Here is a 20,081-nt window from a genome sequence, read left to right as displayed (position 1 = left end):
CTTGAGACTTCCTTCTGTGCCTACCTCTCTGGCCTCGTGCCTAGCCACCAGCTCCCTAGGAAATGCTGATCCAGAAGGGGACCCCCTCACCAGTCCCCAAGGGGCATCTCAAAAGTCTCCCCAGGGGCTGGCTGGTGGCTGAAATGGCCCGGCCCACGTGGCACAGGGAGACAGGGGAGTGCTGGGCCTCACTTCTCTCAGGCACCTCTGCGTGGGGGCCCGCCCTGGAGTGCGTGAGGTCCCCGTGGCCCTGACGACCCCTTCTAGGAGCTCACTTCCAGGGCCCCCAGTACAGGAGACCCCAATGCGGCTGCTGGGTGACTGCTGCGCAGGCCCCATCCTTCCGGAAACCCCTCCCGCGGATCTGGGGCTCAGCCCCGTGGACAAGTGGGTAAGTTGAGGCACCTGTAAGTTTCGTAAAACTGTTGGCCTCCGGACCTCTCCCGAGCTCGGGGCCCCTCCCCCTCCGTCCTCACTGCCCCCTCCATCCTCCCCCCGGGGCTCAGGGGCTCAACGGAGCCTTGACTGCAGCAGTCCATCCGCACTCCTGGCCTTTGTTAGCCTGCCCCCGCCGGGGGCCAAGGTCAGACCCCGGACCGCCCCCATGGCCACGCCCCTTTCTGTCTGGGCGGGGCCTCCGGGGCGCGCGCGCGCGCGGCTGCAGCGTGGGGAGCGTTCCCATTGGGCCGCGCCGCCCACGTGACCCGACGGCGCGGCCCGCGCTCCCGGGGCCGGGGCCGCGCCTGCGCGCGCCGGCCCACGTGCACGCGCGCCCCCCTGCCTCCGCCCGTCGAGCTGGCGCCGGGACCGCCAGGTCAGTCTCCTCGGCGCGCGCTCGGCGTGGGCGCGCGGCGCGGGCGCGTGGGGCCGTGGGCGCGCAGGCGGAGCGTGGCCGCCTCTTGCGCTGGGCGCGTCCCGGGACCCCGCGGCCTGGCCTGGTCGCCGCTGCTGCTGCGGGAACGCGGGCCTGGGCGCGGCCACGTGCAGGGCGCTGGGGGCCGGGCTCGGGGGCCCCGCCCGTCGTTCCCCCCTCCCCCGGGGGCGCGCAGCGGGACGACCCCGGCCGGAAGAGCTGAGCCCGCTCCCGTGTCTTGGGGGGCGCGTGACCCCGTCCCCAGGTCATCCTCCCGACGTTGCGGCTCGGGGGTCTGCTGCTGCCCCGGTCCCTACTCCGCTTCTTCATCGGCGTCGTCCGGGGGGACCTGGTCTTATCAGAACCCCAGGGGCTTCCCTGTCCTGCGGTAGGACGGGGAGGGCAGCCGATGTCCCCAGCCGATGTCCCCGGAGGCTGAGCTCTGCGGCCCGGCTCAGACCCTCGTCGGGGCGGGTAGCCTGGCAGTGCCGCCCCGAGCCCTGGCCCCGCTGCGGAGCCGCGTCCGCAGCCTCGCCCCAGCGTCGCAGGGATTTCACGGGTGGCTCCACACACGTGCCCGGGGCTCCGCTGGGCAGCTGCAGGTGGGACGGCTGGTGTGCCCAGCTGCCAGCCGGCAGAGCGCAGCCCCTGTGTCGTGTGGTGACCTCTCAGGCCGGCGCCTGGCCCGTTGGCTCTGGGAGAGCGGGCCTGAGGGTGGCAGGGGGTCCAGGCAAGCAGGTCACAGTGCCCGTGGCCACCCCAGCCTCTTCGCCAGGCGCTGCGCCTCGTCTCCTGGCCTGCGGGCTCAGTGGTCACCTCCGCACCTGATAGTGGGTTCGGGGCGGGAGCAGCCTGGGGGTGGGGACCAGATGGGGTCCGTGGAGGGGACCTGTGCTCTTCTTGCCCCTCGGCCTCTTCAGAGCTCTGTGCAGGTGACCTCATGTCCTCCCATGAGGTTATTAACCCCATTTCTCAGATGAGGAGGCTGAGGCCCAGTGCGGTGGAGTCAGGTCCATTTCTCCTGCAGATCTAACCAGGGCCTTGGTTTGCCCCTCTGTGAAGTGGGTGGTGTTTGGCCCACCCTGCAAGCTGCTGTAAGGAGGCAACGGGAGAGGCTGAGTCTGGGGCCTGAGGCCAGTATGGGCGTGTATGCCCCCCCCTCCCGGCCGCTCTTCAGGGAGAGAGGCTGCCCCTCAAATGTCCCTAGGACGACCACTGCACCCCGTACTTGTTTGCTCAGCACTTACTCTGTGCCAGGCCCCGTGCTGGGATCGTGGATGTCGGGGGTGAGCCTCAGGACCCCACTGGCTGGAGGGGGACAGGGCAGGGCGTGTGCCGCCCACCAAGTGCTCAGGGTGGTGGAAGAAGATGCCAGTAGTGAACAGGTGGGACCTCCAGGCTGTCTCCTTGGCTTGCTGGCTCCTCCTTGACCTTGCTGTCCTCCAGGACACCTTCCCTGACCTCCAGGATGGGGCTGGGGGCCCCAGCGAGTCCCCCCTGTCTCCTCCGTGCCAGCTTGACTTCCTGCCCACGTGGCTGGGAAGAGGTGCGCACCATCGGCCTTGACTAAGCCGGTGTGAGCCCGCCCTGCTCCCCAGTGGGGTGCACTGGCAGCACACAGGTCTGTGCTAGGGGCCTTGGGGGCTCACATCCAGATGGGGACACTGTGCCTCACTGGCTGGTGGACCTGAGCAAGAGGGTGGGTCAAGGAGAAAGGGCACAGGCATGTCCAGGCAGCATTTGGCTGGAGGGGCAGAGCCGGGAGTGGCCTGGCTCACAGTAGGCTCCCCAGTTTGCTGGCCCAGGGAAGGGCCTGACTTCCAGACAGGAAGGCCTGACTGGCTGCTTTGACCCGATCCCAAACCACCTGGGAACCCTAAAGGTGCTGGCCCTGCGGAGGGGCACCCCCAGGTAATGAGATCCCGCTCCACCCACCGTGAGGTGATGAGAACCCGTGAGCAGAACTGCCCAAACTGGCGGTCACACACGCAGGATAACGCTCGCAGATGTGCTGGGAGGACGTTGGATAGGGGTGAGGGCTGGCAGGTGGTAGGGAGGGGGCCGCAGGAAGGGCCGGTGTCAGCCGTCAGACCTGCCCCCGCCAGGCTCATCTCCCGCCGGAGGTCCCCAGGCCTCCAACACCGCCGACCCCTCTCTGTCCCGGGTCTTCTGGCCGCCACCGCTACGGTGCTCCTCCTGGGTGCCCGGCCTGAGCGTGCTGGGGTCTTGCATGGAGGCGGGGCCATGGAACGTCACCACAGGCCAGCAGCGGGGAGGGCCTGTGTCCCATGCTCAGGAGCCGTCTGCTGGGGGAGGGGCTGGGCTGGGAAGTTGGCTTCAGGGCCCCACTCTCCTGCTGGGTGACCCTTGGGGTGGGTGTCAGTGCCTTAGTCTCCTGGCAAATGAGGGCTGGACCCGATCAGGGTCTGTCAGTGGGTCACCACCCTGAGTCACTAGGTGCTCTTTGGGGGGCACACACGTGTCCCTCAGGACGTCTGGTGCCCCGAGCAGGCACTGTTGCTGGTGTGGGCAGATGGAAGGATCTGGGGATCCGGCCTCGCTCAGGTTCGGGGGAGCCGCGGAGTGTTCTAGAGCAGGGGTGGGGGGGTGGAGCGGAGCCTCGAGGGTCCGACTTCCCTGGGATATGGTCCTAGAAGTGGGAGCATCAGGAGGACGGCTCCCACCGTAGGGAGTCTGGGGTCTTGAGTGCTTAGCCGGGGGCTGATGTGCTGGGATGGGGCTCTGAGCCCAGGATGTCAGGCCACGTGCTGCCGTGGGCCTCCGCAGCGTCCAGGCGTGGCTACCAGAGCACACGGAGTCCAGGACAGGTCATGGGCTTCGGGCCAGTTCTGGTTCTCCTTAGGGGTCTCAGTTTCCCCTTCCGCAGACAGGGGGGCTCTGACCTGCCTTCTGCAGCTCCACTGTCCCCACAGCCCTCCCGGAAGCTGCAGGAGCCCGTTCCCACGGCCTCTGTGGCTGCAGAGACCCCAAAGCCGGGGCTGGCCCAGCCGGTGGAGGCGGGCTGACAGGCAGGCGGCCCTGCCCTGTCCCCTTCCCATGGGGACTGGTGCTCCCAGCCGCTCTCCCGGCCCTGCGGCCCCTCTTGTGACTCAGGCTTCCCGGAAGAGGCGCCGAGGATTCCCCTCCCGCCACCGCCCAGGGTTCCCCCGCTGCCTGCCTGTCCCATCCCTGCCCCGCGGCTACACGTGGTGGGCTTGACCTCTTCTGTGTCGCCCCGCCCCCAGAGGGCGCTCCTCTCTGATGGTGCCCCCCATCATCTGCTGGTGAGGGGACGCGGCCCCCTCCTCACGCTCTTGCCCGGACCAGGGCCTGCCAAAGCAAACATTTCCCCGCTTTCATCTCCCGGCCGTGCTCAGCCGCGCCGCTCCTCTCGGGCTGCTCTCTGGCCGGCTGCCCAGCGGCCCGTCTGCTGGGAATGGCCACGCGGAACTCAGGGGCTGTCTGGGGGTGCCCGGGGCGCCCCACGGTAACCTCGCTGTCCTCTCCGCCCCTCCGCATGGTTTGAAGGAGCCCAGAGCCATGGTCCCAGCTCTGCTGGGTCTCTCTGGTGACCCGCCCCTGCCTCTGGGCTTCCTGGGCCTCAGTTTTCTTGTCTGGAGAATGGGGCGCTTGGAGCACACTGTGGACCTCACGGCAGACTGGACGGGAGGTCAGGCCTTGGTGGTGAAGCTCCAGCCACCTGAGCCCCGCGTCTGCTTTGTGTGACTGGGTCAGGCTCTCCGCTCGCCCTCGCCAGAGGCCTGGGACCTGGGGAAGCGCGGCCCTTGGTGTCTTGGCTTCTCCAGCTGGCATGCTGGGCTCTGGGGGCCTGGGCGGGGTGGGCCGAGACAGCACCACCTGCCCTGGGGCTCCCGTCTGGGAAGGGGTGACACTCAAACAGGCCCCTGACTGCATCGTTGTGATTTAATCCGGATGTCGTGATGTTCCTTATAAAAACACACACAGCCCAGGCGATCTCTAATGGCGGTGGGCTCCGAGCTCCTGGGCATCTCAGCTCGACTTCGTGGGAGCCGACCGCTCTGCATCTCACTTGAAACTGGCCGCTTTCCTGATGGCCCCCACGGACCCAGGTCTCCAGGCCTGGATGGACCTGTGCGTGTTCGTTAGCCCACGCCCCTCACCTCCATCTCGGCGGCTGCGATGTCGGCTGGGGGATGCAGGCTACTGGCCTGGCCTCACTTCCGCCTCCCCGTGCCCTGTGAGGGGCTGCCCAGGCCTGCACTGGCCCCTGGTGGGGAATGGGTGACGGCAGACAGAGGTGGCCCTGACCCTGGAAGGGACGCATGGGTGAGCAGGGTAGCAGTCGCTTTCCTAGAGTGTGTGACCCTCTGAGTCTGAGGCTGTGGTAGATAGGAAGTCCAGGTGAACTTCTGGGAGGAGGTGGCATCTGGCCCCGGGCGTGAAGGATGTGGGCATCACAGTAGGAGGGAGGGGCTCCCGGGGCCCGGGGCCGGAGTTAGCCAAGTCGCTGGGGCAGCTGCGTCGTCAGCCACGCTCTGGGGCCTCCTCACAGCCAGTTGCTTCCCCAGGTGGGGGCTGCGTGTTTGGGCCGGAGGACCCTGCTCGGGGCAGCGGTGTGGGAGGTGTGCTGGGAGGGAAGGTGGCCTTGGCGGGACTTGTGTGGTCCTTGCAGAGTGGCATGGAGCCAGGACTGTGTGTCCCTCATTTACAGGCGGGGAGCCTCCCTGTGTTGGGGGGGGCGTGGGGAGCGGGCCCCATCCCGGCACAGCCACCAGCTTGCGTTCCCCTCTCTGGCTTTGGTTTTCCTTAGCTCTGAAGCGGGGCTGGGATGGCCTGTCCCCCCGTGGTGGGGTGAGAGCCTGATGCAGGGGCAGAGAGGAGGTCCTGCCTCAGGCCTTTGGTGTAACTCAGCCGCCCGTGCCTCAGTTTCCCCCTCCGTAAACGGGGGTAGGAACCCCTTTCGTGGGGATGTTGGGAAACGTAAGAGGGGCAGTGTGTCCGGGCAGCCTGAGGCGCACAGTGCGTGCCCTACTGTTGGGTGACACAGCCTCCCCCCGCCCCCCGCACCGCTCTTCCTTGACCTCCACGGCTGGGATGTTCCCACGGCCGGGCAGCCGCAGGAAGCCATCTGGAGGCCTTGTTACCCTCCCCCCAGCCTCCCTGGCAGGAAGTCACCGGAAGGGCCGTCCCGAGGGGCCCCCAGGCCTGTGAGGACAGCCAGTGGCCGGGGGTCCCCGGTGGAGTGTAGGGGGCAGGGAGTGCAGGGATGGACTGGGGCGGAGCTGGGTGCTCCCAGGCCCCCTGCGGCACGTGGGCTGGAGTGTGGGTGGAGCTGTCCATCAAGTGTGTCCGTCTGTCCAGCCTGTTTGCTACCCCTTCCCCCTCCGTGGGCCTCAGATGAGGCCCAGCATGGCCGTGGCCCACGAAGTCCCAGCCTCAGTCCTGGGTGGGCTGTGTCCTGGTTGGGGAGGGGTGGGGTCCAGGGAGCCGCAGGAGGGGCCCCTAACCCAGGAGACAGGGGTGCGGGGTGCAGGTGGGGGCTGTGGTCTCTGGGAGCGTGGCTAAGGGGGGTGGCTGTCGGGAGGGGAAGCGGAAAGGTGGGCAGGGTCTGGGGGCGTGAATGGTGACTGTAGTGGTGGGGTGGCCCCGAGACCCTGCCCTCCCCACCCTCCCCTTCGAGACCCTTGGGTCAGCCGGCAGGTCTGGACATGCCTCCAGCAGGATCAGGGTCTGGGCTTCCGCCCCTTGGGACGTGCCCACTGCCTGGCCTGAGTGTGGCTGGCTGGGCCTGGGGACAGTTCCCACGGCCACTGCCAGCTGGGCCTGCCCAGCCTGAGGAAGGACGCTGACCCCAGCGGGCCCTTGGCCGCCTTGTGCCCGCCCGGCCTCCCGCCTTCAGGAGGAGCCTGGTGGGCTGGGGGTCCGATGGCCCTGCCTGGCCAGCCATGGGGAGCAAGGGGCCCCCCGCCTGGTTTCTTCCTGTCTCCCCTGTGCTCTCACTGCCTCCCCTCCCCTCCCCCCCACCCCGGCAGGCTCTGTCTTGGGGTCTTGCGGGCAGGGTGAGTGTCTCCCCGACCCTTCCCTTCCCGTGAGGAAGCGAGCGTGAGAACCGGGGCTCTGGGCGGGCTCTGGGCTCCAGGAGCACCACTGCCGGGAGGCGCGGCCATCAGCCGGTCCTGGGCGAGGCGGGATGTTCCAGAGGCGCCCGTGGGCTGAGGACAGGCGGTCGTGGGCCTGTCCCAGGAGGGTTACCGGCTGTTCCCGAGCGCCTCCTGCGCGCCAGGCCCACTAGTCTGTGACCCAGCCCCACAGCTGCCCTCTGGGTGTGGGCGGCCGGGGTGCAGAGCCCGGGCTGTCCCCTGGTCTGAGCATTGGGGCCTTGCCCCCTCCCGTGTGCTGAGGTACTAAAAAGTGTATAAAAGATGGTTGGCGGTGTGCGTGCCCAGGCGGGAGGGAGGCTGTGGAGATGGGGGCTGGGGTCCTGGGGCCTGCTGAGAGGCCCTTACCATGGGAGAAGCTTGGACGGCTGTTGGGAGGAGGGGGCGCTGGGCCAGGAGTCCAGAACCTGGGGACGGGGGCTGGCCTCGGCTCGCCACGCCGTTCCTTCCTGGGTACAGCACGCTCTGTTGACGGTGCGGGACAAGGTGGGGCTCTCCACTCACCGCCCCTTCTGCAGGGGCTCCGCGTGGCCACTACATCAAGGGTAGAAGATTCTAGGTGTGTGGGGCGATCTGCTTGGGCAGGGCTCCTTGATGGCTGAGAGCCTCTCGGTTGCTGGCGCTCTGATTTGTGGGCGCCTGGCCCCAGGGTCCCTGCCAGGTTGCTGTGGCCAACTTTGTGGTCATGCCCGCCATGAGCTTTTGTCTCTACGAGCTCCCTTGGCCCCAGAGCACAGCCGTGGATGGCGTCCACCCGGGGCTCAGTGTCTGTGAGCCGGTGACGGGGCCTCCGAGGAGGTGGGGTTGGGACGGGCAGGGGGAGCCAGGAGGGGGTCCCAGAGAGGTAGCAGAGGCCTGGCGACAGGATAGGACGCTGTGGGGACAGAGAGTGCTCCTGGCACAGGGCATGGCAAAGGCAAAGGACCGGAAGCGGGACCGGACGTGGCACGTCGTTGGGACAACAGCAAGGCAGGTGAGGCCAGAGCAGAGTGAGGGGGGAGTGGGGGGACGGCAGCGGGCAGTGGGGCCTTCAGGGACGAGGATGGGAGTGGGGGGACGGCAGCCGGCGGTGGGGCCTTCGGGGACGAGGATGGGAGTGGGGGGACGGCAGCCGGCGGTGGGGCCTTCAGGGGCGAGGGGACTTGGCCTTTCCTTCGAAGTGGCGTGGGTGGCATCTGGGGCTTCAACCCTGAAGGACAGTGTCAGTGTAGGTGACACCAGGTAGGGAGTGCGGGGTAGGGTCGGGGTACCCAGGACGCCAGCGTGGGGGCTGGCTCTGGGCAGATGCTCCCCAAACTCTTGGTGACCTCAGGGGGCCCAGACACTGCTTGTCTCACTTGTCACCGTCCACGTGGACGCTCCTGCCCCTGTTGGGGGTTCTGGGGGGGGGCGGGGCCGCCGGAGCCCGTCTTCCCTGGGGGGCAGTTCCTGCGGGTTCGCCTGCAGCCCGGGTCACCTTCCTGCTCCCCACCCTTCCCTGCCTCCTGGCCTTCACGCGGGCCGTGCCCCCCGCCCGACCCCCAGTCCGTTTGCCCTTCTCAGGGGGAGCTCTCAAGGCTCGAGGGGGCCGGTGTGTCCTTTGCTGTCCTGTGGGGTGTGGTCCAGCTGCTGGTGTGGGCAGGCCCACGCGCACACGCCGTCTGTGGCTGGCCGACATGGGGGCCCTCGCATGGGGCCTGGTGGTGTCGCCCCGTAGAGCGTCGCTCGTCTCTGCTCTCCCGTCCTGTCCTGGTGCTGCTGCTGCGGGCTGGGGTTCGCCTCTGAACCAGCCTTGCCTCGCGAACGAACGAACCTGCTGGCTGTGCTCACGCGACGCGCGGTGGCTGTGTCTGTAGCTTCTGAAGATGCTGTGACGAATCTTCCCCTTCCCTGAAGGCCAGCCCTGCCCAGCCGGCCAGGGACCCCGCAGGGCCCCCCCTTACCTGCCTGGTTGCCGGGCCCTCTGTCCCTCCCCGGCCTGCTCAGCGCCCTCCGCAGCCCGCTGCACCCCTGCTGGACCCAGGAGGGGGCTGCCCAGGTGCTCTCCGCCACCCCTCGCCCCCGTGTTGCCACGCCCACCCTCCTGGCTGGACCCCCAGGCCCTGCCACCACCCCCCCACTGCTGGCATACCCTGTCTGCCCCTCCCTGGGTTTTTTTCTCACACATGGGTGCACGAGGGACCCCACCGGTTCTGATGGGGAGAGTGTAAGCCCCCCGCCTCTGCAGTACCCTTGGGTCCTGGAAGTGGTGCTTGTGGGTGTCCAGCCTTGCTGTCTGGAGCACGTAGTCCCTGTGGGGGCCAGGGGGACAGACCGGCGAGTGACCCAGCTGCCCATGAGCTGAGCATGGTCTCCACGTAGGGGACTGGTTCTCAGCCATGAAAGGGGTGCAGCCCTGACCCCGTGACAACACACTTGACCCTTGGAAGCATGATGTGGAGATCGGGGAGCCACACCCCCAAGGCCACGTGGTACATGACTTCACGGACGTGGCAGGTCCATGGAGATGTGCTCCAAAGTGGACCAGTGGCTGCCAGTGGCTGGGCGGGCGGCGGGGGCGGGGGGGGGGTGTCGGTGGGGGGCGGGGCAGGCCCACAAGAGGTGTGGGGCTGCTTTTTGGGGTGATGGAAATGTTTTGGGCTTAGGTAGTGGTGATGATCACACAACACCACGGAGATGCTAGAAAACGCCCAAGTGTCTGGTTTAAAATAGTTAAAATGGCCAATGTCACGGTCCACCATCGAGCCTGCTCCCCACGCCGCAGAGTCTGGCCTGCGCAGGTTCTCAGTTAAAGTCTGCAAAATAGGATTAGCTCGGCTCTGCCCCGGGGCGGCCGGCAGGGCTTAGAGGAGAGCGGGCAGCGGTGTTCAGACTGGCGGGCACTCAGCGAGCTCGGGAGCACGGCGTGGGGCCGGCCATCCCCCCCGGCACTGCCGGTGTTGGTGAGTCTGGTGGCGCGTGGGGCCAGCTTCAGACAGGTCTCTCTTCTTGTGCAGTCTCCTGCCCTCCCTGCTTTGTGACTCCTCCACTCCCGATCGTCCTGTCTGGGTTGGGGGGCGCTGTTGTGAGGCTCCTACCGCTGGGGGTCTGCAGAGCACAATTGGGTGCGGACTCGGGGCCGTGCAGCCCCACATGGTCTCTGCACCTCCAGTCGTGCCCTGTCTGGGGCTCCCGAGCTGCTGAGGGGCCGGTCGTGTGAAGTGGAGGGTTGCGGACTCGGTCACTTTAAAGCAGGGGATGGCCACAGCCCGGAGCTAATCCGGCCACCCTCACATGACCAACGTGGGGGCCCCCCAGGCAGAGGATCAGGGGTTGGGGGGGTTAGGGTGGCCTGGCCTGGGCTCCGCCTCCGTCTCTGTGTGGTGGTCCCCGCACTGACAACCAGCCGGGCTCAGAGATGGGCCGAGCCGCACAGGAGAGCTGGAGGCAGGGAGGCCTGGCCAGGAGCCTCTCCCACCCTCGCAGCTGGGACCTGGGGCGTGGGGCTGACCCAACCTGGTGTTGCTGAGGTTCTGGGAGGGGCCGTCTTTGCTGGTGCTTGGTGTCCAAAACATTCTGGAAACGTGCTGCTGGCTGCCCTGCCCCCCGTCCCCCCATCCCAGGTCATCGCATCTATTGAGGAATAAAGGCTCTGGGACATTTTGCAGGAAAAAAAGCCCCTTTGGTGTCCCAAGGAAACTCCTGGGGGAATCCCCATTCTGAATGCGGGTCCTCCCGTGGGGCTTAGAGTCCCGTCAGAGTTCCCCTGGGTGTCTGGCACAGAAGCAGCATTCGAGGGGCTCAGGCAAGGCTGCTTGGAAGGGAAGCGTCCTTCCAGATCCCAGGAGAACGGCCATCAGCAGCTCCGTGAATGAACAGGGTCCGGCGAACCCATCTTACAGATGAACAGACTGAGGCACAGAGACCCTCTGGGAGCAGTCACGATCTGAGCGAGGGTGTGGGGCAGAGCCACACCGGGGTCGGGGTGATGGGAGGGAGCCCCTCCTGCTGGGCCCCTGGAGACCCCGCGGGGCCTGGGTTTGGGGGAGGCCCTGCCTCAGAGTCTTCTGCGCCCTTTGGGCCTCAGGCTCCCATGAGTGGGATGGCCACGGGCACCCACGAGGTTGCGACCTTGCAGGGTGGACACAGTGCTGGGACGGAGGCTGAGCATGGTGGGCGTCACGCCGGCCTCCCCGGGGGCCTGGGCCGTCGAGCCGTCCCGGGCTGCGTGTGCTCAGGGTTCGAGCTGCTGAAGGGCGGGAAGCCCCACTGTTGTTTCAGAGACAGGACCCGGTTCTCCGTGTAGCCGGGGTCCAGCCCGGGGCACGGCACCCGGTGACCGCTGGAGGTGCCAGCGGGGCCGACACGGGACTGAGACGGCGGCAGCTCCGGAAAGAGGAAAGGTAGCAGCGCGGGGCTCCCCACTGCCCTGGGGGGCCTGTGGGCCCCTCTAGCATGTGTCCCGGGTGCAGCAGCCTGCCCGTCTTGCCCTGGTTCTCTGGGGGCGCCGGGGGGCTGTGTCTCGCTGCCAGGCTGACCCAGAAATAGCCATGACCTTCCGCACCCAGCTTGGCAGCGCCCAGGGCTGCGAGGCCTACGTGCGCCCGGCGGAGTCCTCCCGGGGCGGTGGGGCCGGTTATTTTGGACGTGACCTCCCGAGGCCGGGTCAGAACTCTTTCCCGTGGCTCCTGAAGGCCCCTCTGACGCGCGTCCACCAGGGTCTTGGCCGGCAGCCCCGGCCACCTCCGTGATCTTGCGACCCCTTCCCGCCCGCCTGACCCCGGCTGCCTGTGCGCTGGGTGGGGCGGGGGCGGGGGCCTTCGCGACTGACGGAGGTGCTGGGTGACGGGGCTTCCTGGAGCCCTGAGATCCGTTGGAGGGCCGGGCCTCGGTTTCCGGATCAGGGGTTGTTTTAAGGAGAAAACACAGAGGCAGTGCCCACCCTGGGCTGGCTCAGCCTCTCACAGTTGTGGCCTCGGGCAAGTCACTGACTGCATGGCCAGAGCCTCAGTTTCCTTATCTGAGAAATGGGCTATTGGCTTCCTTCCGCACTGCGTGGCGTGGTCGTCATGTGCAGGGGTCCTGGAGCCTTCCCCTGTTCTGCACTCCTGGGCACGTCCCTCGGGTGTGTGGGGGTGGTGAGCTGAGCAGCGCCTGAGCGTGGACCCGCGTTCCAGCTGGGCCGCAGTCTCCTTTTCTGGCCCAGCTTCGGGTGCGGTGGTGAGCGGAAGCGGCTACCACACCTTGATGCCCCAGGGTCCAGTCCCCCGGGGGTCACCGGCTTCCGGGGCAGCTGCTGGCCATGTCCTGCCATGGGTCCAGAGTGGCTGCACGGGCACGGGGGACCAGCTGCTCCATCTGTGGGCAGAGCCCCCTCCCTGGAGGGTGCTGGGGAGTCCTGTCCTGCTTCCTGGTTGGGACTGGGGCGCAGCAGGTGCAGCGGGGAGGGGCTGTACTGCCTGCCTGGTGCCAGCTGTCTTCTGACACCCTAGATCTCCCCCAGGACCTCCTTCTCATCCCCCTCGGGGATGCTGACCTTGCACGGTCCAGGGCCAGAGGAAGAGCCAGAGCCGCTCCTCCAGGGGGAGGGGACTCAGGTGGGCACCGCGAATGGCCCCCAGTACTGGGGGTGTTCTTGATGGAGCCTCCCCTCACATGGGTGCCCCTCCGCTGCCCCCCAGGCCACGGGACAATTCCGTGGGCACCAGGAGGCGCGTTGGGGGCGGCTCTTGTTTTCCCTCCTTGAAGGGTCTGTTATGTCCAAGTTGTGCGGCTGTGACAGAAAGGCCCAGGGAGGAGGAAAGGTGGGCGTGGGGGCACAGGCAGCCACGCGGAGGGCTCTCTCAGCTGTCAGGGTATCCCAGTGCGCACCCCGTGGGGCCTCCAGTTGGTTTCGGGGGGCAGAGACTTCCTCCCCTGGGAGGTCCCATGGGCCATCCGGGAGGCCCATGCCACCCCCCGGTTCTGAGGACCCTGGTGCCTTTTGCCTGTTGAGGGTCCTTGTGTGTGTGTGTGTGTGTGTGTGTGTGTGTGTGTGTGTGGCATGGGAGGGGTTGGGCTCCACCTGGTGGACTGGGGAGGCCCGGGGTTCTCAGGACGGCAAGGACCGGGGGCCTCCTCTGGGCCTCCTGGGACCTCTGCCTTCCTGGCAGGGGCTTGAGCCGGGGGCCTGGTGGGTACAAGGGCCTCTCAGGGGCCATTGGCGCCAAGCGAATCCGTGAAGCTCCCGGCTCTGCTGGGATGCCGTGCCCGTTCTGGAGGCTCGGGGGCATGGTGCCAGGAGTTGCCAGCCCAGTGGGGCCCAGGGGGAAAGCACTGGGGACCGTGGGTGCAGGCTAGGGCAGGCTTTCGAAGCTCTTCGTCCTGTTAGAATCGGAGCCTAGGGATTCCCAACCCAACACTGTATACTCCAGAGTGATGGGCCGTAGGCTGGAAACTGCTGCCTGATAACCAGACCTCCGGGACTGGGGCTATGCTAGGCCCGCCTGACTGTGCGTGCCAGTGCACGTGGTGGGGCCCCCGGGGGAGTGGGGATGCCTGGGAACCTGCCTGTCACCAACGGGGCAATATCGGACATGCAGATGAGTCCCGCCGTGTCCTTGCTAAGACAGGCGGGCTGGGGCCCGGGGAGGGGCAGTGATAGGCCCAGGGGCCACAGTCGGGGGGCTCTGACCCTCTGGGTACCAAGGCAGGACACCGGGTCTCCCCCTCCGTGCAAGGTCCCTGGCCGTGTGAGGCTTCTGTGGTCTGACTTGGGAGTCTGGGCAGAGTCCTGCCAGGCCCAATGGGAGATGGGGTACGGACCAGAGAACAGAGACGATGTGGTGGGCCACCGGGCGGCATGGTGGCACAGGGGAACGGGGTCCCCACCTTCTTGGCACGGGCATCTGGTCTGGACACCCCCCGTGTGCGCCTTGACAGAGCTGCCCCTGGGCTGCCACACGGCCTCTCAGTCACACTAGGTCCTGCTGAACCGCTGGCTTGGCCGGTCGTCCTGTGCCATCCTGTCTTCTCAGCGGGCCTCGTGGTCCGCTCGTGGACGCTGACCCTCTGAAGTCTCTACCTTCCCTTGGGGAGATCTGGAGGGGACTGGACGTGGCCCTGCCCTCCAGGGGTGGTCCAAGGTGCACACGGCCTCTGGGACTGGTCCAGAGAGGGGCTGGGAAGTGGAGGGAGGGCTGAGGGGTGAGGAGAGGTTCATGCGGTGGGGGTTGGGAGAGGTGGGAGGGAAGAGGGCAGCCCGATGGAGGCCAAGGCAGGGACAAGGGACAAAGGACAAAGGCCCGGTGGCAGGTGTGTGAGTCACAGCACCTGGCAGAGGCTGCAGTAGATGCAGCGGGCCAGCTGGGTGGGCAGGAGGGCTCTGGGGCCTGGCCAAGGCATGGGTCAAGGCCTGGGCTCTGGGCCACTGGGAAGGGCCTCTGTCTGGGCCAGGGTGGCCGGTGGGCAGCGGGCAGGTGCCTGGTGGGAACCAGAGTGGGGAGCTGTCTGTGGGCAGATGTCGGGACGGGCTGGTGGGGTAATGGGGCCGCCGTTCCGGGGGCCAGGTGTCGAGGCCTTTCCTGCCGCTCGGGATTGCCCCCGCTGCTCACCTGGTGGGGAGCAGGCCCGAGCAGGGACTTCTGTGACCTCTCCGGGCAGGGCTGGCCTGGGCTACCACCCCCACCCCATCCAGGGTCTGGGGAGAGGGCTTCATCCTTCCTGGGGCCATCCCCACTAGGGTAGCGTCCTGGGGGGAGGAAGGACAAGTGACCCTGGGCCTCAGGGACAGGAGCACCCCTCCCCCACTGGTGGGGTTCCCGATTCCTTCGCTTCCTTGTGGGAAGCTGGTGTTTTTGTGGGGCCTTGGGGCCCCGGCCGGGCTGTGGTGGGCTCACGGGCCTGTTAGCCGGCTTCCCTGGCTTCCTTGTGGGGGAAACTGGGGCAGCAGGAAGACCTGAGGGCTGGGCTCGCGGGGCGCCCTGGGGAAGCGTGGGCGGCTCTCCGGAGCCCGAGAGCCGTCTGGGGAGGGCCCTGGGGGGCTGCTGAGGTTGGGGGCAGCCTAGAGAGGGCTAAATTGTTTCTGTGTGGGTGGGTAGAGGTGCTGTGAGTGCCCCCTCAGCAAGGGAAGGGTCCTGGAACCCCCTTCCCAACCTGCAGCAGGCAGTGGGGAGACAGGCCAGAGAACTGGGGAGCCCCAGGCTGTCCCCCTGACCCTCCGCTCTGCCGGCTGCCAGGCTGGGCTTGGGGCCTCGGAGAGATCTCCAGGCTGGCTCTGTGCCCACTCCTCCAGCCCCCTCCTGGCCCCCTTGCCTGCTCCCTCCCTCCTCCCGTCCCCCTGCTCTGGCTGCCTTTGGATACAGGGCCCTGGGGACTGTCCTGCCTCCCGCAGCCCAGAGTCAGGCCCCGTGGGGGAGGGGGGGCTCTCCTGCCCACTGCTTCCTGGGACCAGGGTGCTCGCCTCAACCTCAGATGCATGTCCCAGCCCCACTCCCCTGCTTCCAGGCAGCCCTGGGAGGGGGGAGTGCAGTGGGAGCCAAAGGCTGGGGGGCGGGATCCTTCTGGGGCTGCCCCAGCGTGCCCCCGCCTCCCTCCCGGCACAGTTTACCGGCGATCAGGGGCCTTTGACGCGGGAGGGCGGGCAGCCGGGCGGGGATAAAGCTGGGCGGGGGCGCGGCGCCCCAGGACTCCGGGACCAGGAAGGCGGGTGAGTGGGTGAGTGACTGTGGGCTCCCTGCAGCTCCTCGGTCCGGTGGGTGTGGAAGGTGGGGAAGGTAGGGCTGGCGGAGGCCTGGGTGTGGCCATCCCTGGGGCAGACCTCAGAGCGGGGCGGGCTGGGGTTCCCAGGCCTTTTCTGCTCACACTCAGGTCAGCTGGGGCCTCAGTAGCTTCCTCTGTCAAAGTAGGGGCGGGTGGCCCAGGGACGGACGCTTCTCCTTCCAGAGCCTGAGCTGTCCCATATTGCTGTGCGCCTGGCCCGTGGCTCAGAGGAGGGTCCCTGGAACTGCTGGTTGGCTGCACTGTGGAGGGGCAACGATTTGTGTGTGTGGGGGGTCCCTGGCCTGGCTCTTCTGCCCCCTCAGGGGAGGGGGGAGGGATATGCAGAGCCCCACTGTGAACACAGTGACCACATAGGTGATCATTTATTGTTGGCAGGGGAGTGAAAGCGGGTCCCGTGGGTCGTCACACCATGACCATGACAGCTGGTGTGAATGGGGCCCGTCCCAGGTCACCTGGTCATCGGGGTCCTTGGCGGTGCTTGGGGGGCTGACCCTCTGGCCAGGCAGCTGCTGGGACCTGGGCTCGGCCTGGCCCCTCGCTGAGATGCTGACTGTGACCACAAGCTCTGCCGCGCCGGCTGGGGCGGGGGGGGGCACCTGCAGACCCACTTCCTCCTTTGGTTTTTTCAGCAGCCTGGAGTGGGGGTGGGGGCGGGGGCGGCGGTTGTGCTAAACCCCCTGGTCCAACAGGGATCAGTGGGGCTTCAGGGCTGCGGAGACCCCTCCCCAGCTAGTAAACGGAGGCGCTTAGGGTCTGTTGGACCCCCGGAGTCTTTAGCCTGAAAGCCACTTTTCTGCAGGTGATAACTGCAGTGCCCTTATTAGACCGGCACTGGCTGCTGCCTTGGGTTTGAGTGACCCCTTTTGAGGCGTTTGGAAGTATCTGTGGCTTCTAGGTTGGGTCACGATTGTGTGCAAAGCAGGAGTGGCTGGGCTCTGAGTTGAGGGCCTGGTGCCCCTCCTGGGGCACGCGGTGGGGGGCGGGGTGGTGGTGGTATTCGCGCCGGGCCTCTGGGCATCGACTTTGGCTGCTCTGAAGGCCTCGTGTTTACGAAACCCGCCCTGGGCCCGGGCTCGCACAGATGGAGTTCGCGTGATTCATCGGGTGGAAGGGAAGAAGGAGCCCCGGGCTCAGCCGCGGGACGCCAGGTTTCTGGCGGCTCTGCCCAGCGTCTGTCTGGCCTCCGTGGAAAACGGGGTCCCGGTCTTTGGCTTCAGGTGGGGGCGTGTGCAGAGCTGGGGGTGGCGGGGGCATGGGGTGGGAAGTGGTTTCCAGAGCGGCAGCAGGAACAGGTGCTGGCGAGGCTGTGCCTTTCCCGGGGGGGCCTTTGCCCTGTCCATAGGGTGGGGCCCGCGTCTCTGCCCAAAGGCCACCTTTCTGGAGAGCCACCCCCCGGTCTTGTTTCTGTCTGTGCAGTCCATTGCCTGACCCCCACCCCAGATGGCGGGTTCCCTGAGGGTGAGGTTGTGGGGGTTCACTCACCCTTGGCCCCAGTGCTCTCAGCATGGGGCCCGGAGCAGAGAGGATGCTGGGTAGGTACACAGAGGACTGGAAACTCAATGGGCAAAATCCCAGCAGTGAGGGCATCCAGGAGGACTTCCTGGTGGGGGTGGTGAGGAGAGTCTGGGGGCATTCTGGACACAGAGGAAAGGGTGACTGGAGGCATGGATCCTACAGGCCCCTCTCTGCCTCCTCCTACTCTTAAGCTGAGGGTAGGAGGGACGGGGCCAGTGGGTCAGGCTGGAAAGTCAGAGCTTGGCTTGGGGCCGTGGGGAGCCACAGGTGGTGTGTGAGCCGAAGCAGCGTGGGGCCATCATTGTATGTCCAGGTCTCAACGAAGGGGACTGGGGTGCTCACCAGGTGGGTGGGTGGAGGATGTGGGCCCTTGGTCCCGGGTTGGGTCTGGGGCTGGCGGTGGCACGTGCACTCATGGAAATGCCCACTGAGCTGCCCTCTGTGTCTCTCGATGCCCACCCTGGTGGGGAGAGCGGGCTGGCTGGTTAGAGGAGAGAGGAAGGGATACCCTCGGGATCTCCATCCCCTGGTGGGGGGGCAGGGTGTGTGGGTGTCCTTCACGGGCAAACCTGTGTCCCCCAGTTTGTGTCTCAGGTGGGGTCCTGAGCTCTCTGGGGTCTTGGGGTACAGGACCCGAGATCGGGGAGGGAAGGGCGGTCCTCGCTCTGGGGTGGGATCCCTGGTCTGTGCGCTTCTCAGGACGGAATCTGTGTTCCTGACAACATCCCCGGAGGGCAGCCACTGTCCTTCTCCCTCCTTGCAGATGAGGGGACAGTAACGGCCTGCGGCCGCTGGTCAGTGACACCTCGCCTAGCAGTCTGAACTGGCGCCTGAGGAAAGGGGCTGCACGGGGTACCCGGCGGGCGGGCGGTGGAGGGAAGTGCACCGTCTAGGCAGGGTGCCGGAGGGCCCAGGGCGCGGCAGCGTTGTGTGGGCGTCGGGGGAGCTCTGGGCGGGGCAGTGCTCCCGCCGGCAGGAGAGCTAGCAGGGTGAAGCCGCAGCCCTGGTTCACCAGCCCCGGGGGGTGGCGCGGGTGTGACCCAGGCAGCCTGGGGGCGGGTGGCGCCAGGAAATGCTCCTGTATGTGGCAGCTTAGGAAACTGAGGCACAGAGTGGCGTGAGGGGCAGGGTGACCCCTGGCTCAGTAGCGCTGCCTGCGTGTGGGGCGCCCGTGGGGGCTGTCGGGGAGGTGGCCTCCCGGGCAGGGGGCGGAGGGCGGCCGGCGGCCCCGTCTGGGGGGCTTGTTCCGGTGATCGCCTTCCCGGCGTCTCTGGGCTCAGCCCCGTGCCTGGCACGGGAGGACTCGGTACTCGTAAATGGGCTGCACACGCCTCGTTCTCCTTCCCGCTTGGTGGGAGTCCTGAGGTCTGGAGCGGGAGCGGGCACACAGGTGGCCGAAGGCGCCCAGAGCCAGTGCTGAGGCCGGGGTGGCGGTGCTGCCCTGGTCGGTGGTGGTGGGTGGGTGGTGGGGCTTCCGACAGAGGGGGCCATCCCGGAGGTGCAGTCCACACGCTGTGGCCCATGTGTCACCATGGGGTGTCACCGGCAGCCTGGCCAGCAGGAGGGGTTGCTGGGGCTGGGGGCAGGGTAGGTGCCCTAGCGGAAGGGGCACCTGTGGGGCACTTGGCCCCATTGTCCCACAGCCACAGAGGGGTTCCGCCCTCATCTCCTACTGTCCCTTTGTCCTCTTGACACCCCAGCAAGGCAAGCCTCATCGTGTCTGGTCACAGGCCGTGCTGGGTGCGCCCCGGCCCCTGAGCCCGAGCCCCGGCCCTGACCGTCCTGGCTTGGTGCTGCCCTGTGAGCAGCTCTGGCCCTCCTGTGCTCACTCCTGCCCTGTGTGTCCCTGCTGCGGGCGCCCCTGACGGGAGGGCCTGGGCCCCGCCAGGTGAGGCAGAGTGGGGCGGACAGCAGTGTGGAGAGGCGCCCTTTACTTCTGGTGCCTGCTGGGCGAGTGCTGTCCAGGCCAGGGGGTGCTCAGGCTAGGCCTGGCTGGCTCCCGATGGCCACTGGGTCCAGAAGACTCCGGGGCCTGGTCTGGGTCCCCCTGCTGCCCGCCCAGCCATGCTGTACCTGCCACTAATGACAGCTGGTGGGGAGCCCCGCGGCCTCACCCGCGCTCTCAGGTTGCCCGCCCATGTGCCTGTGGGTCTCCGGTGGAGCTGTGGCCTGTCCCGGCAGTGCGGGTGGCTGACAGCCCTCGAGGGTGACCTTGGGGTGGGCGCTCGGTTTGGGGAGTCAGGACCACGCCCCCCCCCGGGGCACCCTTAAAGCCGCAGGTGTGGTGAGGCGGCTGGAGCGGGCCCAAGGGGCAGCTGCTGTGCTTCGGGGAGCCTGCTCGCGGCGCCGTCCTCCACTCCGAGGTCCTGGCGGGCGGAACAGGTGCCCGCCCCAGTGCAAACCGAGGCCGGCTCCCCCAGCTCTGCTTCCAGGTCGTAGCCTGGGTGCCCCGTGACTGGCTGGGAGCTGGCAGCAGCTCGGAAGGTGGCTTTCCTCCCTGGTGGCGTCTCCACCGGCAGAGGAGGCCACGTGCCCCAGAGAGGGCAAGCCCTGGCCCCAGGTCGCCCAGGGAGTCAGGGCAGCCAGTCAAGCCCTGATGAGATTCCAGGCATCTGCAGCGCGCTGGGCTCCGCACTGGCCTCCCCGCTGGCTGGCTGCTTCAGGAAAGCCTCCCCCGATCACCTGACCCTCCAGCGCTGCCCTCGGGGCTGCCCGCTGCGCTGGCTTAATCTGCTTGGACGTCTTCCTCCTGCCGGTGCCCATCCCAGCTGCGGGCACTCAGCGGGCCCTGGAGGGGGGCCCCCAATTACTCAGGGAGCTGCCTGAAGGCAGAGAGGTGGGGCCGAGGAGTAGTG

The 20,081-nt window shown here is 67.5% G+C and overlaps 1 protein-coding gene across 5 annotated transcripts in view; it reads left to right on the top strand.

Annotated features, from left to right (window-relative positions):
• Nucleotides 1-733: 733 nt before the first annotated feature.
• The window catches only part of PTP4A3 (protein tyrosine phosphatase 4A3), a 31,097-nt gene continuing 11,749 nt past the window's right edge, over nucleotides 734-20,081 (top strand). The window contains exon 1 of one of the 5 annotated variants that reach the window (XM_080800636.1): nucleotides 734-814. The gene's annotated coding sequence lies outside the window, so the exon portion shown is untranslated. Of the gene's footprint in view, nucleotides 815-15,613; nucleotides 15,646-16,790; nucleotides 16,929-17,351; nucleotides 17,530-20,081 lie in introns of those variants that run through there. The other 4 variants (XM_080800640.1, XM_080800634.1, XM_080800633.1 and 1 more) reach the window with 4 other exon arrangements.

The sequence above is a fragment of the Martes martes genome, assembly GCF_963455335.1.
Source record: "Martes martes genome assembly, chromosome: 4".
Classification (NCBI taxonomy): domain Eukaryota; kingdom Metazoa; phylum Chordata; class Mammalia; order Carnivora; family Mustelidae; genus Martes; species Martes martes.
Note: the sequence above shows the minus strand (reverse complement) of the source record. Positions and strands in the feature narration are given on the sequence as shown.